Below are 19,808 nucleotides of genomic sequence, written 5' to 3' on the forward strand. Positions count from 1 at the left end.
AAAGCGTCGGCCTCACAGTTCTGAGGTCCCAGTTTCAATCCCGGACCCAACTGTGTGGAGTTTGCATGTTCTCCCAGTGCGTGCGTGGGTTTTCTCTCGGCACTCCGGTTTCCTCCCACATCCCCAAAACATGCAACATTAATTGGACACTCTAAATTGGCCCTAGGTGTGATTGTGAGTCCGGCTGTTTGTCTCAATGTGCCCTGCGATTGGCTGGCAACCAGTTCAGAAAAAGAAAAGAAAAAAATGACACAAAAGTGTCAGGCGTCTGCTGAGCTCGTGCACCTACGTCACCGAAGTCACGTGACTGGCCATATTGCCGGTCAAGGAAAGCGTTGTTCAATGCGAAGTCCGCTGAGACGAAACGAAAATATGTCTTACGGCACGACGGCACGAAGTCTTGTCCGATACCGTTGGACGTTTAGAAGGTGAAAACAAACGAAGGTATGTGGAAAAATTAGATAAACTCGGCATAGAGGACCCATATTTAATGCCGAAGTCGATGTTTTCACCGATAAGAAATTGGACTGTTCACCCGCTTCCGCTTGTCTTGGACAATTGGACACACACGTTTATCCGGCGAATAAGTCGTCCAGATTTACACGGAAGAGTTTGAAAGCGTAGAAAAGTCTGGACGCGTACGAATACTTCGTTGCTGGATCTGTTCTCAATCAAGAATAAATCCCACATAGTGACGGGTTGACGGCTCGTGAACGCGGAAGCGTGTTCGGACACACGTTAACCTTTGCCGGGATCCATCGATCTTTTCAGCAAGTATTCAATACAAATACCAATATTTAAATATACGACCCCTGGTTTTACACAAACTCACATTCATTAACTATGAAAAAACAAAAGACGACAGCCGTCTCCACGGAAGCGATGGCGCCTGGACTTAACCTCCGTAAACCTCTGCGACAGTTTTTTTTTTTAAACGAATTGTTCTCGAATGAGCCAACTTGGCATGATAAATACTTCTTGGGATGTGTGTGGCCTGCGTGTGCCGACTCCCATTTAACAAGCGTTTGAATGTGATGGGTTCATTCAGAACACAGCCACGTCTGCAGTTTGAAGAGGGTGTGCACACTTGTGCAAACAGATTATCTCAGTTATATCTATAATGTCATTTTTTCCAGGGGTGCGTAGATTTTTTTTCTATCCACTGTAGATAAATGATTTTTCAGACATACGGCATATGACACTTTCTTTTTTATGATTTGTTTCATCAAAGGTCACAATGCTCAGTCTTCATTGTCACTGATGAGACGTTTTATTTTATTTTGTGGCAATATCTTGCAACTACTTCTTTTGCCTGTTTGGCGTTCGCATGCAGCCGAGCGGCACGCGGCTGCAGTATCGAAGGTCCGAGGCGAGCGACGCGCCAGCTGCTGTCGCACGAACACTAAACAGGAGGCGGCGCGCAATCGTAAACGTACGATTGTTGACGGTAGCTCGGAACGATCCGCTCAAAAACAAAACTTGGGAGTAATGGGCCGCGTATGCTACTTGACAAATATCGGAAGACAAAAGACGTCGTAAATGTGCACACAGGAGCTTTAAAAAAATGTTTTTAAACATTTTAAATCAGTCACATGAAGCTTCAACGCTGGTGAATTTCCAATTTACTTTTAAGAGTATGTTAATTTCCCGATGTATGATACATATTTTCAATACACTTAATGTATTCAACACTTTTCCAGGCACTCAAAGACATATGCATAAATTATTCATTCACTTTTTAGTAACACCTGGTGATGATAAGTCATTTGCATTGCCGCAACTGCCCTGCAGGGGGCAGTCTGACGTAAGCGTGGCTGCCATTCTGCGCCAACGCCCCGTCCAAACACGACCGACACACTAACTGGATCGCATACACTCACTGGCGAGAGGCAGCCCGCGAAGCCGCTCCAGTTAGCTAGCTCAGGTTCTGCCCTCTGTTGTCATGGTAACGAAAGACGGCACTGCCATTGGCCCGGCGGCATTTGGGAGGGAATGAGGGCAAGAATGAGGCCATGAATGTTGATTTCAGCAGGTCCAGAAAATAAAATATGATATATAAAGTATTATTAGTGGAAAGTGGGAGGTAGCGCGAGGAGGCGCGGAAGATCCACGCGAGCGTCGGGAGAACACGCGAACCCCACACGGGAAAGCCAGAGCCGATATCCCAAACCCAAAACTCAGACCTGAGAGGCAGACGTGCTAACCACTTGTGCGCCGGGTAGCTGGAACCGTTTGTGGGGGGAAAAAAATGCATTCATATTTTGTACTTTCCAGTGTTTTGAGATCTCATGGGTAGAGATTTGACTTTCTCATTACTCTTCAATGCGCCAAAATTGCTAGCACTAACTAAACCTCCCATTTTCATTTTTTTTTTTTTTTAGTTGATCAAAGTGTATTTTTCTATCTGGTGTCTGAAGGCCGAAGTCATTTGGAGTCCACAAGAGTCCGCATCGCGCACACCCCGTTGCGGTTGATTTTACGGCTCGCAGAGCAGCTCCGATGCCCTGCCAGGAATACGACTTCAAATCTCCGTCGTCGTGTCCGGACCACATTCTACCTATCGCTACGTATTTGTGGGAAAAAAAAAAAAAACGAGCCATCTTCACAGGAGGGGGAGGGGATTCGGAACCCTGGGACAGGACTGTGGTGTGTCTCGGAACCTCCTGTGGAATCCCGCTGTTTGAATTTTCCATTTAGTGCCATTAGGCTCCTCTAACAACTGCAAAGAGTCGAGTCATTTTCTCGTCATTTCCTTTGTGTGCTCCAGCCAGTCCTCCCTCTCCTTTAGCTGCTGTATGAGGCACAGTGCTGATTCCAAAAGGAGAACGTATTGTTTCATTTCGCTGAATACATTTTAGCAGAAGTCTACAGGGAGTCCTCAGGGTAAGACGGTCTCGACCGAAGACGTTTCGACTTTACAAGGCCCGTCCCCCATCCGCCTGTTTTGTCTGGCTAACGCTTGTCCCCGTTTGTGCGCCGGGAGTATCTTCGCATTTTTCGCCCTCCTTGTGGGACATTATCGCCCCAAAGACCAAAGCCGTGTCTTTTAGCAATGCTTCTGCAGCCAAAACAAAATCCACGACCATGGAAAATGAAGCTCAAGATCGTAAAAAGATCGGAGAAAGGAGAGACACCAAGACCACCAAGGCTTCAGTCGGTCGGCCGTGGGGACAATTATTAAAGAAAAAGTCCGTATTTTAGCGTACGTAATGAAGGGTTCTGTTCCTATGTCAGATACAATGATCTCAAAACGAGGTTCTTTGATACTTGTCGAGATGGAGAAGATTGAGGACCAGGTTCCTTCGCTAAGCTAATAGCGAAGCGCCGCCTCCCTGTCTTCTTCTCCATCCACTTCTCAGCAGTAATGCTAAGTACGTCATCTTGTTCATCATTTGTTGGTGTTTTGATGTAAATTCTGATTTTAATGGCGGAATCCGACTTAAGTCGAAATTCGAGTTAAGTCGATACTCAAGAACGGATCTCAGTCGTAGACTGAGGACTCCCTCTATAGCGGCCTGGATTGCTCTTCCGCAGGAGTTTAGCCGTTTCCCCGCCTCCCAAATGCTTCTGGGCACCCCTTCGGGGAAATAATCTTTCTCCGAGACTCCGGACATTCGTCTACGCTTCCCCGCCAGACGACGGGGGTCAGACGGTCCGATCGCCGGGCAGCCGGCATCAACTGCACGGCCGCTCGATTCCCTCCGGTACAAACGAGAAAAACTGCAGTCACCAACAAACTCAACGTCGCCGCGAGTAATTACAAAACCGAGATGACACTTCAGGGAATTCTTACAAGATGTTTATGCTCGGAATGACTTAGAGAGTCCCAAAATGACATCAGTCGTTCACTGGTTGCAACGCATTGCTTGCCTGACGCTTTCATGCAACATCCTCCCTAATTATTTCGTCAACAAGGAGGTGTGATGACACGCACTCGAGGCCAAGTACAAAATGAAGTCGGTGCAGATGCTGGAAAAGTAAAACTTTCTGACACGCCGCGACAACACGATTTACTTTGTTCCTGGCACGCTTGCGCCCGAGCGACGAGGAGATTTGCTTTAGCGAAGACGCACAGATGTTGTCGTACACTAAAACACGTCCCTCGACGACGGACTCTGGGAAAGGACGACAAAAAGACAATTAGAGAAATAACTCATCAGCTACAAACTGTAATGATGGTTTTAAGCTTTACGTTCCTTACTTTCAAATGCTGCATTTTTTTTTTTTTTTTATTGCGCAGCTAGGAAAAATGTAACGCGTCGCTGACAGCAAACAATGTCACGGCGCTTTGAAAAGAGGCTCGCAAGCGTGTTTGTTAGCAAATGCCATAAAGCGTTCACATCACACCCGCCAAGTGACGCAAATTAATTGGGTGGAAGCAAAACGCGAGATCGGTCAATCGAAAGGTTTGGCGAGGGCGCGGGAATCTCTCATTTCCTGCCGAACATCGGCCGGCTCAATAAGAAAATGGATTGGATTTAGTTACAGCCGTAATTACATTTTCAAGCATTTTCTGCGCGACTTTGCTTGGACACTAATGATCTCCCAGGATGCGATGCCAAGTCAACCGCGGCAACACGTTTCCTTATTTATGGCTCATCATCCTGATGCGCGCGTGTGTGTGTGTGTGTGTGTATACACATCTGCTGTTGGCTGAATTGAACACATTATAAATCATCTTCCAGCTGTCATTCAGGCACACAGTCCCGTAATTGACTGTAGACAGTTAACTCTCCTTCTATGATTAAAATAATCATAAATAAGAGTACTTGGACTAAAGTGGGCACAAACTAGAAATGCAACTTCGGGATCAGTGCTGCTAAACCTGAGAGCCCGAGTCCCGCGGGGTTCTGCACACCAGAAAAGGAAGATTATTACATGAATAAAGTCCAATTTTTGCTGGCAGATTTTGTTTTTTTTTTTTATGCCATTGTTTTTTTGTTTTTTAAGACAGTAAAAGTGTCAGTTCCAGGATGAAAAGGCGTAATAGCACGAGAATACAATTGTATTCTTGGGATTCACTTCTTACATTATGAGGAAATTATCAATCTTTTGATAACCCTTGACTTTAATCCCACAATAGTGGGGAAATATTTCTATTCTTGGAAGAGATTTATGTCGGTTTTGGTACGATCTCATTAAAAATGTCATTCCTATAGCAGGAGCACACACGGTTATGTGTGAATAGCGAAGGATTAGAAGAGATCCTTGAGAAAATATCTCCCCGAAAAACCGATCTCTGGACCCAAAAACTTCCAAGAATTCTTGTTAGGACCTGGGACTATGACGACCCGAGAAAAACAGAACCGTACCGTTTTTGGATTCGATGTCAGAAGGGGGGGGGGGTACTGTTGCGATGTCATCCCAAAAAGAAGTATCCAGCGATAAACCCACGCAGGTACAGGGAGAACGTGCAAACGCCGCATAGGAAGGCCAGAGGTCGGATTAGAACTCGCGACCTTTGACCCGTGAGGTTTACCAGTCGGCCAGAGTGTGGCAACAAATTGCTCGCAGAAAAAAAAAAAAAGTTTCACTACTAAAAAAAAAAAAAAAAATGTGATGGGCAACATTCGCTCTTTGTTTTTTTTTTAGGTGTGTGAGCAAACACACAAAGCCCGTTAGCGCCCCCTTTGACCACCGTGAGCAACATCGGGCGTATGCACCGGGATCAATTAGTGTCATCCATTGAAGTTACACGGCTCCTTCAAAGGTTCGGATTACATTCCCATCAGAACATTTTTAAGAACGATTTTGTGTTTTTTGAAAACTTACAATGAAAATGTCAACAAACAAAAAAATTACATTACAATACAAATAAATAGCAAGCCAACTTTTAACTATAAATTTAAAATGTCGCTTCCAACTTTGTTTCTTTTTTTTTTTTAAACCCACAATGATATCCCCGTCTGTTTTTCTTGGTGTAAAACTGAATTATTTGCTTGCAGAATATCTTTTGCAATGCATGTTGAAAGACGAATGATGCTCCAAAACAGTTTTAGGGTTAATATTATGTTGCCTCCTATATTTAAAATACATAATTAGCTTTTTGAGCAATGTATCATCTGTGCTTTCATCCTCAATCAGGCTGTGCCAAGGTGGAATTTTAACATTATACACCATCTCATCCTGTACTTTCTAATTTGGCTTCAGAGCAGACATTTTTTTTTTTTACTAAAAAAAAAAAAAAGAAAATCTCATCCAGTTTCACCACTTTTTCTTCTATTATTCACTTACCCTGGTGTTTGTAATTATGAGTGTACCCCTTTAAAATGGGGGGGGGGTGTCAGGTAAACTAGGAAGTAGAGTGTGTGGCCGAACAGCAGGTCTTTTAAAAAAAAAAGAAAAAAGAAAGAAAAGACGTCATTCACTGCGCTGGATCTGTTTTCCGCTTCTGCGCTGAGAGTGTGCGACAAGTGCGCAAATGCGCAGTTGCGCAGCGAAGAGGTAACAGTGGTGATGGGTCAATTTGGCATGCGCTGTAACATGAATTTAAAACGTCAATCAAAACCTACACTTAATTTTCATAAGAGCACGTCGGAATGCGGTAGCAACACTGATCCACAGTATGACGGGAGGTTTGAAAATATTAATTTTTTAAGATGACACAAAAAATGCTGTATCTTAGTTTCTGTATAAAATCTAACAACAATACCTACTATAGCTAATAACCTCACACAATAATTGCTAACTTTTTCCCGTTTTTCCCCAATGAAGTTGCGAGCCGGACAACTGACGGGCGACGGCGAGGCTTGAGCGATTCTGTGCCGCGTAGGAGACATAAGACGAAGTCAATGACGTGCTAAAAAGGGAAGATAATGGGGAAATATCGCTGTGCGCAGGGCATAATCAGTGGACAGCACTCCCTTTTTTCTTCTTCCTTCCTTTTTTGCTCATTTGCTATCACGCCCAGCCAGCAGACATCCCCCGCGACCGCACAACCCCCCCCCCCCCCTCCCCTCCGTGCGCCGCATGCTAAAGTCGGGCTCCTCAACACTCGAGCCTTAGAGGACGCGACTTTCACTTCTCCCACACCTCCGGTGAGGGAAGGGGATGACCCCGGGGTCCCGAACAGCGCCGGGGCGGGAGGGGGCCGGGGGGGCTTCCCACGCACCTCACTGTGCGAATCGATCACAGCAAGAGCGGGAACACGTCGCCACGAGCGCATGAGGCCAGCGTTCCGCAAATATAAAAAGTTGGAGCCGCTCATCCGCACAAGAGTGGAGAGAGGGTGGAGCTAACTCGGGGCAGGAGGCGGGGACACCCTCAACTGGTTGCCGGCCAATCGCAGGGCACAGAGAAAAAACTTCTCGTCGGACGACTGTGAGGACAACACCGTCATCTGCTGAGCCACAATCCTATCAAGAAAATGTATTTTCATAATCGTATTGTTTAGTCAATGTTATAGGAATGTAATGTTTTTCAATACATACATACATACACACACACACACACACACGTATATGTGTATATACACATACATACATACACACACACACACGTATGTGTATATACACACACACACATACATGTGTATACACACACACACACATACATATACGTATACACACACACACACCACACACACACGTGTATATACACACACACACATACACGTGTATATACACACATACACGTGTATATACACACACACACACACCACACACACACGTGTATATACACACACACCACACACACACATACACGTGTATATACACACACACACACGTGTATATACACACACACACGTGTATATACACACACACACACACACACGTGTATACACACACACACACACACACACACCACATATATACATACATACATACACACATATACACATGTATACAGTTTGTGTGTGTATATATATATATATTATATATATATATATAATATATAAGAATTATAGAAAAATCATACTTAAAGTTTTCTTTTTTGGAAGAAAAAAAATGAGAAAATCATACCTTTAAATAAAATGAAAAATATTAGCAGTCTTTCTTTTCCAATAAAACTATGTATATTTTATTATATATTGAGAGTTATATTCTCCTAAAAGTGGTAGTTTTAGGGGGAAAATTATTCTTTAAAATATATATTTTGTAGGACAAAAAAAGCCATTATTTTCAGAAAAATATATATTTTTTGGAGGCGGCACGGTGGTGTACAGCATTGGCCTCACGGTTCTGAGGACCGGGGTTCAAATCCCAGCCCTGCCACGTGGAGTTTGCATGTTCACCTCATCCCTGCTTGGCTTTTCTCCGGGCACAACATTAAAATTCAGCGCACCCCTGCTAATTTGCAGCTCGGCATTTTGAAATTCACGTCTTTTGGAGATTTTTTTTTTTTTTTTTTTTTTTTTTGTGTGGGGGCTCCATCCTCTGAGTAATGCGATTTTTAGCAAGAGGGGAAAAAGAAAATGTAAACTCGAGCAGCCAACTGAACTTTATTCATTTTACCCCTTGTGGTACTAATAGGTTTGAGATTTGACGGCCCGGCATAAATAGTCATATCCAAACGGCGCCGCGTGAAGAGCGAGCCTCATGAATCTGCCCCGTTCCGCGCAGCCGTCATCACTAATGGCCGCAGGGGTGTCCGCTCCTATTTTACAAGTTTGATTTGCGCGACCTCCCAATACTGAAGCCGCAGTTTGAAAATATACGACTGGCTGGTAAAACACGACTATTAAAGCCATTTGGGAATTGCTCCGCGGCATATAATAAAGCTGTGTTTGTCAAGTCGCCCCACTTCCTGGTATGAAAGGGGAAATAAAGTTCATATTTGCATGTGCGCCACACAAGATAAGGTTCCGTCACAAAGAGTAATTACTCTGCAGTGACTGAAGAGGGGAAGAATAAAGCGCACAAACACGGCGCTTGTACGTAGCTTCAGCCGGTACAGTTAACAAGCCGATTTTGTGCCGTGACATTTCTCCGCGGTCCTTTAAACAAACCCCCGGCCCCAGTGATACATTTTTTTTTTTTGTCACATTTACCGCCCTGACATATACCTCCAACCATTACGGGCGCTGATGGCTCCCGGTACGTCACCGGCGCCGTAATGAGTACAAAAAGGTCACGGCCGCGCGTTACGCCGTTGCGGCCTGACGGGGAAGTAACGGTGCACAACGAGGCTTGAATTGCACGACTTCTTCTATTTACTTGCACGTGCAGCGGTGCTCTGCTTGCTCACGTTCCAATTTCCTTCCGTTTGTCACTTTTCTGCTGATTTTGCGGAATGCAAAAAAAAAAAAAAAAAAAAAAGCTGTCAAGACGACATAAATCAATGACATGGAAAATTACTTCAACGGACATATTAGAAGGGACACATTATGGAAATGACTTCATTTGCTTGCAAACAAAGCGTTAGTTTTCTGGAGTTGTCCGCCACCCTATCAAGAGAAAAGTCACCAAGCGTGTACAGCAGTCAGTCACATTTGAAAAATGTAGGGGTGTGGTCAGTCATGCCCGCAGATATAAAGTTACAAGTGTGGTCCACCGGTCATGCCCGCAGATAAAAAGTTACAAGTGTGGTCCACCGGTCATGCCCGCAGATAAAAAGTTGCGGGTGTGATTAGGCATGGAATCTCTACACCTTAAAATAACTTACTGAGTATGTAGTTGTTACCCAATACCCATCCATCCATCCATTTTCTTTGCCGCTTATCCTCACGAGGGTCGCGGGGAGTGTTGGAGCCTAGCCCAGCTGCCAACGGGCAGGAGGCAGGGTACAACCTGAACTGGTTGCCAGCCGATTTCAGGGAACATCAAGATAAACGGCCGCACTCACGATCACACCTTGGGGCAATTTAGAGTGCCCAATTAATGTTGCATGTTTTTGGGACGTGGGAGGAAACCGGAGTGCCCACCCGGAGTAAACCCACGCAGGGACGGGGACATTTTTAAAGGGTGCGTGCATCGCCGCGACTGCCGAAAATAGGAAGCCGGCTTGCTAGAACCCGTTTTTTATGTGCGTACGTTCGACGTATTGGCGACACCTGAATCAAACGACGAGGTGGATGATAGTTGAACTTCTTTTTGGGCACGCCGTCACACGATCAACCTAAACTGCCTCGCTATCGACGCATTGAGCACCCCTGGCGTAAGTGAATTTCCTTTGTCGTGGCTCACGAAGTTGATGACTTTCGTACGTGAAGCGGCTCGGAACATGCGCTTTCTGCGTCACTTCCGAACACGCTCAGCACGGTGAACTTGCAATTCCTGTTTCCGGGTGAATACTGATTGTTTAGGAGCAGGCTTGTTAAGTTATGTTACGTTTATGAAATGAACACGTAAATTAATGTCAAGACTACACAAAATAAGCATCGTCTTTCAATATCCATTTTTTATTTCTACTCGTAACAAATTTTACACGTGATTTTTCGTGCTCGACTGTGCAGTTTTGCGAGTGCGACGGCGTGCGGACGCGAACGCGCTCGTCAAATGTGAGTGACTGAAGTACAGTAAACATTTGGTAACATTAGTATAATTAGTATTAGTGTTATTTACTTTTCCTGACCATTTTGAACTCCATCTTGCAACCCAAGCCAACCCCCGTATAGATCTCATTATTCAAAGATATGAGTCGGAAGAATTGTACAAAAAATAAAATAAATTCAAATGCATCAGATGTACCAGGAAGAAAGCGAAGTCATTCATCGTCACAGAGAGAGAATATTGCCAGTGGCATTACCGAGAACTGCACATCAAGTATTACAAAAAAGGAGGAGGAGGGAGAAGAAGCGGCGCTGGGCGCCAATCGGTAGCTTACGTATAATTCTCCCAAGAACTCAAATAAATGTCTATCAGTCATCAGAACACTTTGGGTCAAATTGATGACAGAGGGAGTCATTCAGATTTTTAAATATTGATGTATGAAGGAAAAAAAAAGGGCTGCAGCAAAAAGGCCACTCCCCCCTATCAAGGGCAAAAGTGCAGGTGCTTGAACACCACGTGGTGTCGATGCGTCCACGTGCGAGGATTTTGGCTGCTTATGAAGAATATCACAAGCAGTTTCAGTTTTAGGGAGCTAAATTGAAGGCTGATTTAGAGAGAAACGGATGCGAGATGTCCGGAATTACAGACCTCCACAGGAATATGGGAGGAAATTAAAAATAAAACGTAATTCTTTGGCAGCACGTTGGAGCGACAGTTTACAGCGTCTGCTTCACAGTTCTGAGGACCGAGATTCAAACCTGGCCTCACAGGTTCTCCTTCTGCCTGCATGTGTTTTCTCTGGGCACTTTGGCTTCCTCCAACATTCCAAAAACATGCAACATTAATTTGAGACTCTAAATTGCCCCAAGCTGTGATTGTGAGTGCGGCTGTTTGTCTCGATGTGCCCTGCGATTGGCTGGCACGCAATTCGCCTACTGCCCAATGATAGCTGGGTCAGGCTCCAAGAACTCACGCGACCCCTGTGAGGATAAGGAGCTCAGCCATATTTCTTGCGCACGCCAAAAGGTTTCGGTGCTCAGGAGACCACCTTCTGGTGTGCATCCCTTTGTCCTTTGAAGGTTCCTATAAGGAGGCGCCGATGTTTACGTGGCACATGAAAAAGTACAACCGAGCCTTTTGGCATTTGTAAACAGACATTTATCGAACAGTTCAGTTCAAAAAGTGAAACTCCTATGATACAGATTCATCAAACACACTTTTCAGAAGGTCAATTCCTACATAATTTATAGCACACACATACACGGTCTTTTTTTGTTTGTTTGTTTTTTTATGTAGTGCTCTATTTTCTTGAGATGGTGAATTTGGGGTTTTCAATCGGCTGGAAGCTCAGCTGCCACCGCACGGTCACAGTCTACTGACAAAGGCTCGAGGATGGTGGGGCAGGATTGATGGATGGATATCATGAAATGTCTCACTGTGCGAGGTTTATCTACAGGAGGGGTGCCCAGAATTTTTTTTACCCCAACATCTACTTTCCAAGCGGGTCGCCTCTCGTGAGCTACCGACGGGGAGGTTGATGATGACGCGTTTTAAGGTTAATGTTATGTTGCCTCGTATATTTAAAATACGGAATTAGCTTTTTGTGCACTGGATTGTCTGTGCTTTCATCCTGGATCAGGCTGTGCCAAGGTGGGATCTGAAAATGACACACCATCTCATCCTGCACTTTCTACTTTGGCTTCAGACGAGAACTTTCCCGCTCGGAAAAGAGAAAATCTCATCGAGTTTAACCACTTTTTCTTCGATTATTCACATACTCCGACGGTCATTGCATCTTAAAACGACAGCGTTACTTTTTTTAACTTTCTCCATTAATATCAAAAGTAAACATAAGCAGCACGTCGAGCTCGTCTTTGCTCTACGTTGCCAAGACTGCGTTGCTAACTAAAGCAGCGGTGGTGGACGCTGCCATTATTAAACACATTAATGGGTTAAGTAAGTACTGAGTGTACGTCTTTAAGAGCTGTATGTTATACTTTCAATTTGCATTGGATTTATTTTTTTTTTTTTGCACGCAACGCAGAATATCTGCGAAGAGACTCGCGCACATGCACAGTTTCGAGGGAGCATTGGCTGAAGTCTCAAGACTGCCTCGCGATCGACGCATAGAGCACCCCTGATCTACAGTACAAAAAAAAAAAAAGCATTTCAATTTTTAAATTGAAATCAATGAAGTTGTCCACAATATTCTCATTTATTGAGCTGCACCGATATGCATATCCAATATAACGACCCGGAAAATCATTCAAAGTTTGCTTTTAATAAACTCATTGAGCCGTGATTTTTTAGAAACAGAATTGGAGCAGTACATGAGCTCAACATCAATGCGTGATCATAGGGGGAAGGGTATTGCACACATGTGCATTAGTTCCACAGTAAAACTCCACATTCTGCCCCCCCCCCATCCCCTGCCACTAAAACCTTTATGTGCCCTTCTTGCGGCTATGAGCTCGTCCTTCAGACCGCAGTGCACCTCGCTCCCCCAATGGCGCAACGGCCCCGAAGCATTCTCCACCGGCACTCCTCCTCTGGGGGGGGGGGGCAAAGTTCCCTCCACTGCACTTGCTATGCTCGTCAGCCACCCCCCAAGCAGCTCCGCTTTGAGCTCAAGGTGGAATGAGTGTGGCCAAGACACACACACACGAGGACGCTGTCACAGTAACAATAAGCGGCGATACGTGCAGTAACGAGATATGCGAGCGTTCCCCACGGGGGGGGCGCTTTGAGGTCATCCGTCACAGGTGGCAGTCGCAGACGAACGAAGCGCTGCCATCCCAGGGGGAAGTTCAGCGACGCAAGAGGAGGTCCCGGCGGGCGGAACGGGCTTCTCGGCCTCTTCGGCGGCAGTTAGCGCAGACAAACGACGTGCGCTCGGGCCCCTTCCTGGCGGGCTCACCTCGCTTGGCTCCAAATTTCATTTCGTTGAACAATGTGCTATTGTGTGCCACGACATCATCATTCTAAGTCATTGGCGAGAATAAACAGATGCTATCAAGCTGCGCCTGGCGTGTATATGGTGCGCGTACGAGTGTGTGTGTACACGCGTCAGGAAATTGAAAGTCATTTTGCAGGCGCTAATGACAGCGCCGAGCAGCAATACAAACATTTTAAGCAGCCGATTCAAGGGCTGGATGGGGAAAAACGCACGGCTCATGGCAAGAATACAGAATATGTATTTGAAAGACTTTTTATTCCCGTGGCCCTTGTTGTATGCAGATTGTGCCGGGGAAATTTTGTCTGCTCATTCTGACTTTTTGGCTACCTTAAAAAGTCAACTTTTTGAAAGCTTGTTTACAAATAGGTGAGTCGCCGGAGTGGCTGCTTTGCCCATCAAGTCAAGTGTGAAATTAAACCACCGAGTGGATATTGTCATCAACCCCGTTGCTGAAAATGTGCCTGTGAGCGAGCGCTTCACAATTTCGGCAAGAAAAAAAAAAAATGGGACGACGCAATCGGTTCATTTGCACATCGAAGCCGATAGGTAAGCAGGACGGCGATGTTAGCGCAGATTAGCATGAGCAAACGGTGTTAGCATCTTTAGCTTCTGTTAATAGGTGACCGATTTATGACAGCGCACGTAACACGCCAAGAAAACTATTATTCGTGTGTATTTTGGATGCTGCAAAACTACCGTAATTTCCGGCCTAGAAGCCGCAACTCCCCCCCCCCCCACACACACGCTTTCAACCCTGCGGTTTATGCGGTGATGCGGCTAATTTGTGCAATTTTTCCTAACAGCCACACGGGGGCATTGAAGCGGAAAAGGTAAGAGTGAGACTGGTGGAATATATGTGCCGAGGAAGTGACTTTTACCGGCCCTGTTAGCTGTGTGCTAGCATGTTGCTGCTGTGTTACTGGCATGTCTCAGTGATATTTACTGGTAAGTTTTATTTTAACCGGCTCTGTTAGCATTAGCACAACTCCGGAACTAGCGTGAGCGCGGCGCGAGCGTTAGCGCTCGTATTAAACTGTTTCTGTGTGCCATCTTTCTTTGTAAATATTTTGTGATTCAATGTGGGTTTCAATGTGGACACTTGTGGCTTATACACAGCTGCGGCGTACGTATGTACCAAATGGTATTTCCTTTACAAATACTTTACTCAGTGAGGCTCGTAACCAGGTGCATTCCGTAGGCCGGGAAGTACGGTACATAACTGATGACCATGAAACTTTGCAGAGGAATGAGGCACGGGGCCAAGGAAATGAATTTGAGAAATTTTGATGCAACTCATGTGTAAATAACATCAAAAGTAGCCATTTATTCCCTCCTCGTTGGTTTTAAATAACCGGAAATAGCGAAATGGCACAGAATAACATTTGTTTCAAATGCATTGAAGCTTGGTGGTGGTTTTACGCTTGGTTTTCAAAGGCAACGACTATCAGGGAACTGACACATTCCCGTACATGCACTCACAAGCGTCTTATTTTTTTTTTTGATGGGAAAACGCATCGACCTGGGGAACATTTCAACATTTGCACAGCAACACAAGAAAGGCGTCATCACAGCAGAGGCGGCGGCAGCAGAAGCTTATAAAAGCAACAAATCCCGTAACCTTGCAGCTCGACAACGCAGTCGCACTCCATATGTTAATTTTGGAGAAGGACAAGAGGCTATCAGCTCCGATTTCTCGTTGTAGGGTTAGTCTGAAGTTTTGACGGCACTTTAATACGCCAAGAGACATCGACTGCGGTCGCCGTGTGTGTCACAGCTGACTAATCCAGCAGAGGGCAAACCAGCACAACGCACGGGCGCACCCGAACAGTCAGCCGATAGGTGTGCAGGTGCCCCTCACGACAGAAAACCTTCTTTCCTAAGTGGGACGTCAAACATGAATTGGATATATTTTGCCATATCATAAGGACAATCTAAACAAGAAGGGGGAGAGATGGTGAAAATGACTGATTTAGTTGCAGTATAGTGACAGTGCCGGCCGATCCATCACGTGTAAAAGTAAAAAAAAAAAAAAAAAAAATAGTTATCTTTTCTGCGAGACCGCCTGCGAGACCGTCTGCAGTCCCCCCCCCCCCCCACCAAACCCCGGTTCGGTCCAGCACACACTAGCCAGCGAGACGACAGATTGGCCAGATCATCCTGAGCGATGCAGAAAACAAGATAACCAAACGAGACCAAGCCCGCTGTTAGCCATAAAATTAGCGGCGTCGAAAATTCGTATACGAAGCGAGATGAGGCCCGGTGGACTCTTAAAAACTGGCTGATTTCAGCAAAACAAGATATCCTGCCTGTAAATTGTGATCTAATTCTCCAGTAATTTACTGTAAACACATCACAGACATGTTATTGAGACACCTTGGGACTGTTTCAAATTTTGACCAAAAAAACCGCAGAACTGATCCTTCACACTTGCCTCTTCTACTCGTCCTTCTCTCTCATTTTCCCCATTCATCAACTTCTCAAAGTATTCTTTCCATCTCTTCAGCACACTACCGGCACCAGTCAACACATTTCCATCTCTATCCTTAATCAGCCAAACCTGCTGCACAGCCTTCCCATCTCAATCCCGCTGTCTGGCCAACCTGTAGAGATCCTTTTCTCCCTTTTCTTTTGCGTCCAACCTGGTGTACATGTCGTCATGTGCCTCTTCTTTAGCCTTCGCCACCTCTACCTTTGCCCTACGTCGCATCTCGATGTATTCCTTTCGCCTCTCCGTGTCCCACTTCTTCTTCGCCAATCTCTTCCCTTGTATGACTTCCTGTATTTTGGTGTCCTTCTCCGCTTTCCTACCAGACGACACACCAATTGCTCTCCTGCGCGTCTCTCTGTGGCGACCCCTAACGGGACAAGCCGAAAGGAAAAAAAAAAAAGCAAAAGAAAAACAGACATTGCCCTGTGACTGTCAGGCAACAGAACCGGGGAATCCGTCGTGGCCTTTTGCCCGAAGTCGGCCGGGAAGGGCTCCGGCACACCGGCAACCTTAATGAGGATAAGCCGAACGAATCGCATTTATAGTCGGGATAACTTGGAAGGCACGAACCCGAAGCGATTTGCGGGCTGACGCGGCCTCTGACGGCAGACGGGCTTGCCGTGATTTAACTTCCTCGGCGTCGACAAAGGAAAGTGTTTCATGCGCCGACACATTTTCTTTTCCTCCCTTTCCCGAGCGCAACGTCTGTCTGCGTAATTCACTTTAACTTTGGATCTTTCTTCTAAGTCTTTCTTGAAGCCGCATTGTGGGAGTGCTACTGCTGGGCCGTGACAACATGAAAGAAAAGAATTGAGCTCATATTTTTTCCCACCGAGGGGGGGAAATTCGTTCAGCTTAAGCAGGCGTTACACAATCTTGCAGATGCACACGGCCGGCGTTAGGCGGAACTTGATCAAAAAAGACAAAGACAAATAATGTCTTAAAGTATCGCTAAGTGCTGACGTTGATGTCGGCGACGCTGTTGCGATCCAATTCATATTTTCTTTATTTGGCATTGCCGCTCAATCATTCATCATTTCACGACGGGCGCTTGGCCTGCTGAGGGGCCGCGAGCAAGGGACGCCCTGAACTGGTTTGTCAGCCATACTCACAGGGCACAAAACTAAATATTCATACTCGCGTTCAGCCGTATGGAAATTAGTCTCCAAATTGTTACGACTTATCATATACAGTAAAGCACACAAATTGATCAGTGTTCACCTCATATCAAGCGTTTGCAATTGTGTCTGCTATTTTATATACACGTCCACCCGTCCTTTTTCTAAACTGGTTAATCTCACGGGTGAGCTGGAGCCTTGTTGGGGAGGCAGGGAACACCTTGGACGGATTCCCTGCCAGTCTCTCGGCACATTTAACCCCCCCCCCCCCCCCCCCCCAAAAAAAAAAAAAAAAAAAAAGCATTCACAACTGAGCACAACTTAGAGTCGGCAATGAACCCAAGAAAAATCCATTCATCCGTCCAGTTTCTTAGCCACTTATCCTCACAAGGGAGTGGTGGAGCCTATCCCAGCTGTCAACGGGTAGGAGGCAGGCTACACCCAGATTTGGTTGCCAGCCAATCGCAGGGCACATGGAGACAAACAGTCGCACTCACAATCACACCTACGGGCAATTTAGAGAGTCCAATTAATATTACATGTTTTTGGGAAGAGGGAGGAAACCCACGCACACCCGGGACCGCAAAACTTTGAGGCCAACGCTTTCCAGCTGATCCACCGTGCTGCCACCCAAGAAGAATGCTTGGGAAATGTTTGGGGGGAAGCCACAGGACCCGGAACGAAACCCGCGCAAGCACGGGGAGGACAATCAAATGCCACATAGGATTCAAACCTGCAACTCCTCAACTGTGAGGCCTCATGCATATAATTGTGACAGCAAACTGAATTTGAACAGCACAGATAGATGCAAACTACACACACGAAGGCTACAACAGAGATTCAAACCCAGAACCTATGGATAGGTTTCCAATTACGCCACCTTGTGTGTCACCACCACCCTTAGACCAAATCGGATAAATTAACGATCGGAAAAAAAAATTCACACTTCACCTTTGACCTCTGCAACACACAGGAGGGCATAATTGGAAACCTATCCATCGACCGTGAGGCAGTCGTGCTAACCAGCGACACTCCGTCTTCTTAATCCGTCACAACTATTAAGAAAGTCATAAGAGTACTCTGAGTGCTTCTACTGTGAAAAAAAAGTCAACATTTTGCAAAAAAAAAAAAAAACTTCGAGCCAAGATACATGACGAGCAACACATTTGTTTGCTACGGTGGCGTAAAACTGCAAAACGACCAAAAAAAAAGAGAAACAATTTCACATTTCACGACACACAACAACAAACGGACGTCACCGTCACCCGAACGCAAAACGCGTGACATTACCTTTTCCCCGACGATGGACGCCCGACGGTAGTTGCCCGCACCTGCTGACGAGTTCATCCTCGCAGCCGAGTCCGGGTGCGCGGTGTGTGCGCGCGCGGTGCGCGTGCACGGACCCCCCCCCAAAAAAAAAACACGGGGCGTGGACGCGCTTTGCTTTCTCCGGGCGGACGTCACTGAACGCGCATTTCAACGCAGCGACGGGATTCGATGAAATGCTCCACCTGTAGCACTCGCTTCGTCACAATGGGGAGAAAATAAAGTGCTGCAGTCCTTCACCATCTCTCTCTCTCTCTCTCTCTCTCTCTCTCCCCTGGTCTCTCTCTTTTTTTTATTTTTTATTTTTTCTACTGCAACTGACTGCCTCCACCAAGTTAAATGGGGGGAAAGGCTGAGAGAAAAAACTACTCGTTATTGTGCTCTGGAGATTTATCGCTGCTTTAAATACAAATAAAAATTAAATGAAAAAAAAAAAGTGCATCCGGCACCGGTGTCGTGTTGGCACCAGAAACAGAACACGCTGAATTACAGTGAAGATTTATCAGCAATTTGCATGTTGGAAGCACACGAAGCAAACATTTTGTTGTGTTTTGCGGCTGACTGAATTCTATAAGTCACGTGCACGCATACTGATTTTCCATCCATGCATTTTCTTTTGCTACTTATCCTCACGAGGGTCGTAGGGAGTGCTGGAGCCTATCCCAGCTGTCAATGGTCTCCAGCCAATCGCGGGGCACATGGAGACAAACAGCCGCGCTCGCAATCACACCTAGGGGCAATTCATGTTTTGGGAATGTGGGAGGAAACCGGAGTGCCCGGAGTAAACCCAAACCCTTGCAGGCACAGGGAGAACGTGCAAACTCCACACGGGCGGGTCCGGGATCGAACCAGGGACCTCAGAACTGTGAGGCCAACGCTCCACCAGCCGAGACACCGCACCGCCTGCACACGCTGAATTTACGGTGAAGCTTTATCTGCAATTTGCATGTGAGAAGCGCACGAAGGAAGCATTTTGTTGTGTTTTGCAACTTTTCTAACAGTCAATAAAGTCACGTGCACGCATACTGATTTTACATCCATGCATTTTCTTTTGCCGCTTATCCTCACGAGGGTCGCGGGGAGTGCTGGAGCCTCTCCCAGCTCTCAACGGGCAGGAGGCAGGTTGCACTCTGTGCCGGTTGCCAGCCAATCGCAGGACACATCAAGACAAACAGTCGCACTCACAATCACACCTTGGGGCAATTGAGAGCGTCCAGTTGACGTTGCACGCTTTGGGGATGTGGGAGGAAACCGGAGTACCCGGAGAAAACCCACGCAGGCGCGGGGAGAACATGCACACTCCACACAGGGATCGAACCCGAGTCCTCAGAACTGTGAGGCCAACGCTTTACTGTGCACGCTTATTGATTTTGAATATCCTAAATGATTTGTGAACTGAGAAATTCCCCTCACGTGACAAGGAAAAAGCCGTAATGTGTCTTCCCATGGCTCTAAAAGGGTATCGTGCACCACAAACGATAACCGGTAAA

The 19,808-nt window shown here is 46.0% G+C and overlaps 1 protein-coding gene across 1 annotated transcript in view; it reads right to left on the minus strand.

Annotated features, from left to right (window-relative positions):
• dpp6b (dipeptidyl-peptidase 6b) overlaps positions 1-18,397 on the minus strand; it is a 96,255-nt gene extending 77,858 nt beyond the window's left edge. Inside the window, exon 1 of the mRNA XM_061840198.1 lies at positions 18,283-18,397. The gene's annotated coding sequence lies outside the window, so the exon portion shown is untranslated. The remainder of the gene's footprint in view (positions 1-18,282) is intronic.
• Positions 18,398-19,808: the final 1,411 nt, after the last annotated feature.

The sequence above is a fragment of the Syngnathoides biaculeatus genome, chromosome 13 (assembly GCF_019802595.1).
Source record: "Syngnathoides biaculeatus isolate LvHL_M chromosome 13, ASM1980259v1, whole genome shotgun sequence".
NCBI lineage: Eukaryota > Metazoa > Chordata > Actinopteri > Syngnathiformes > Syngnathidae > Syngnathoides > Syngnathoides biaculeatus.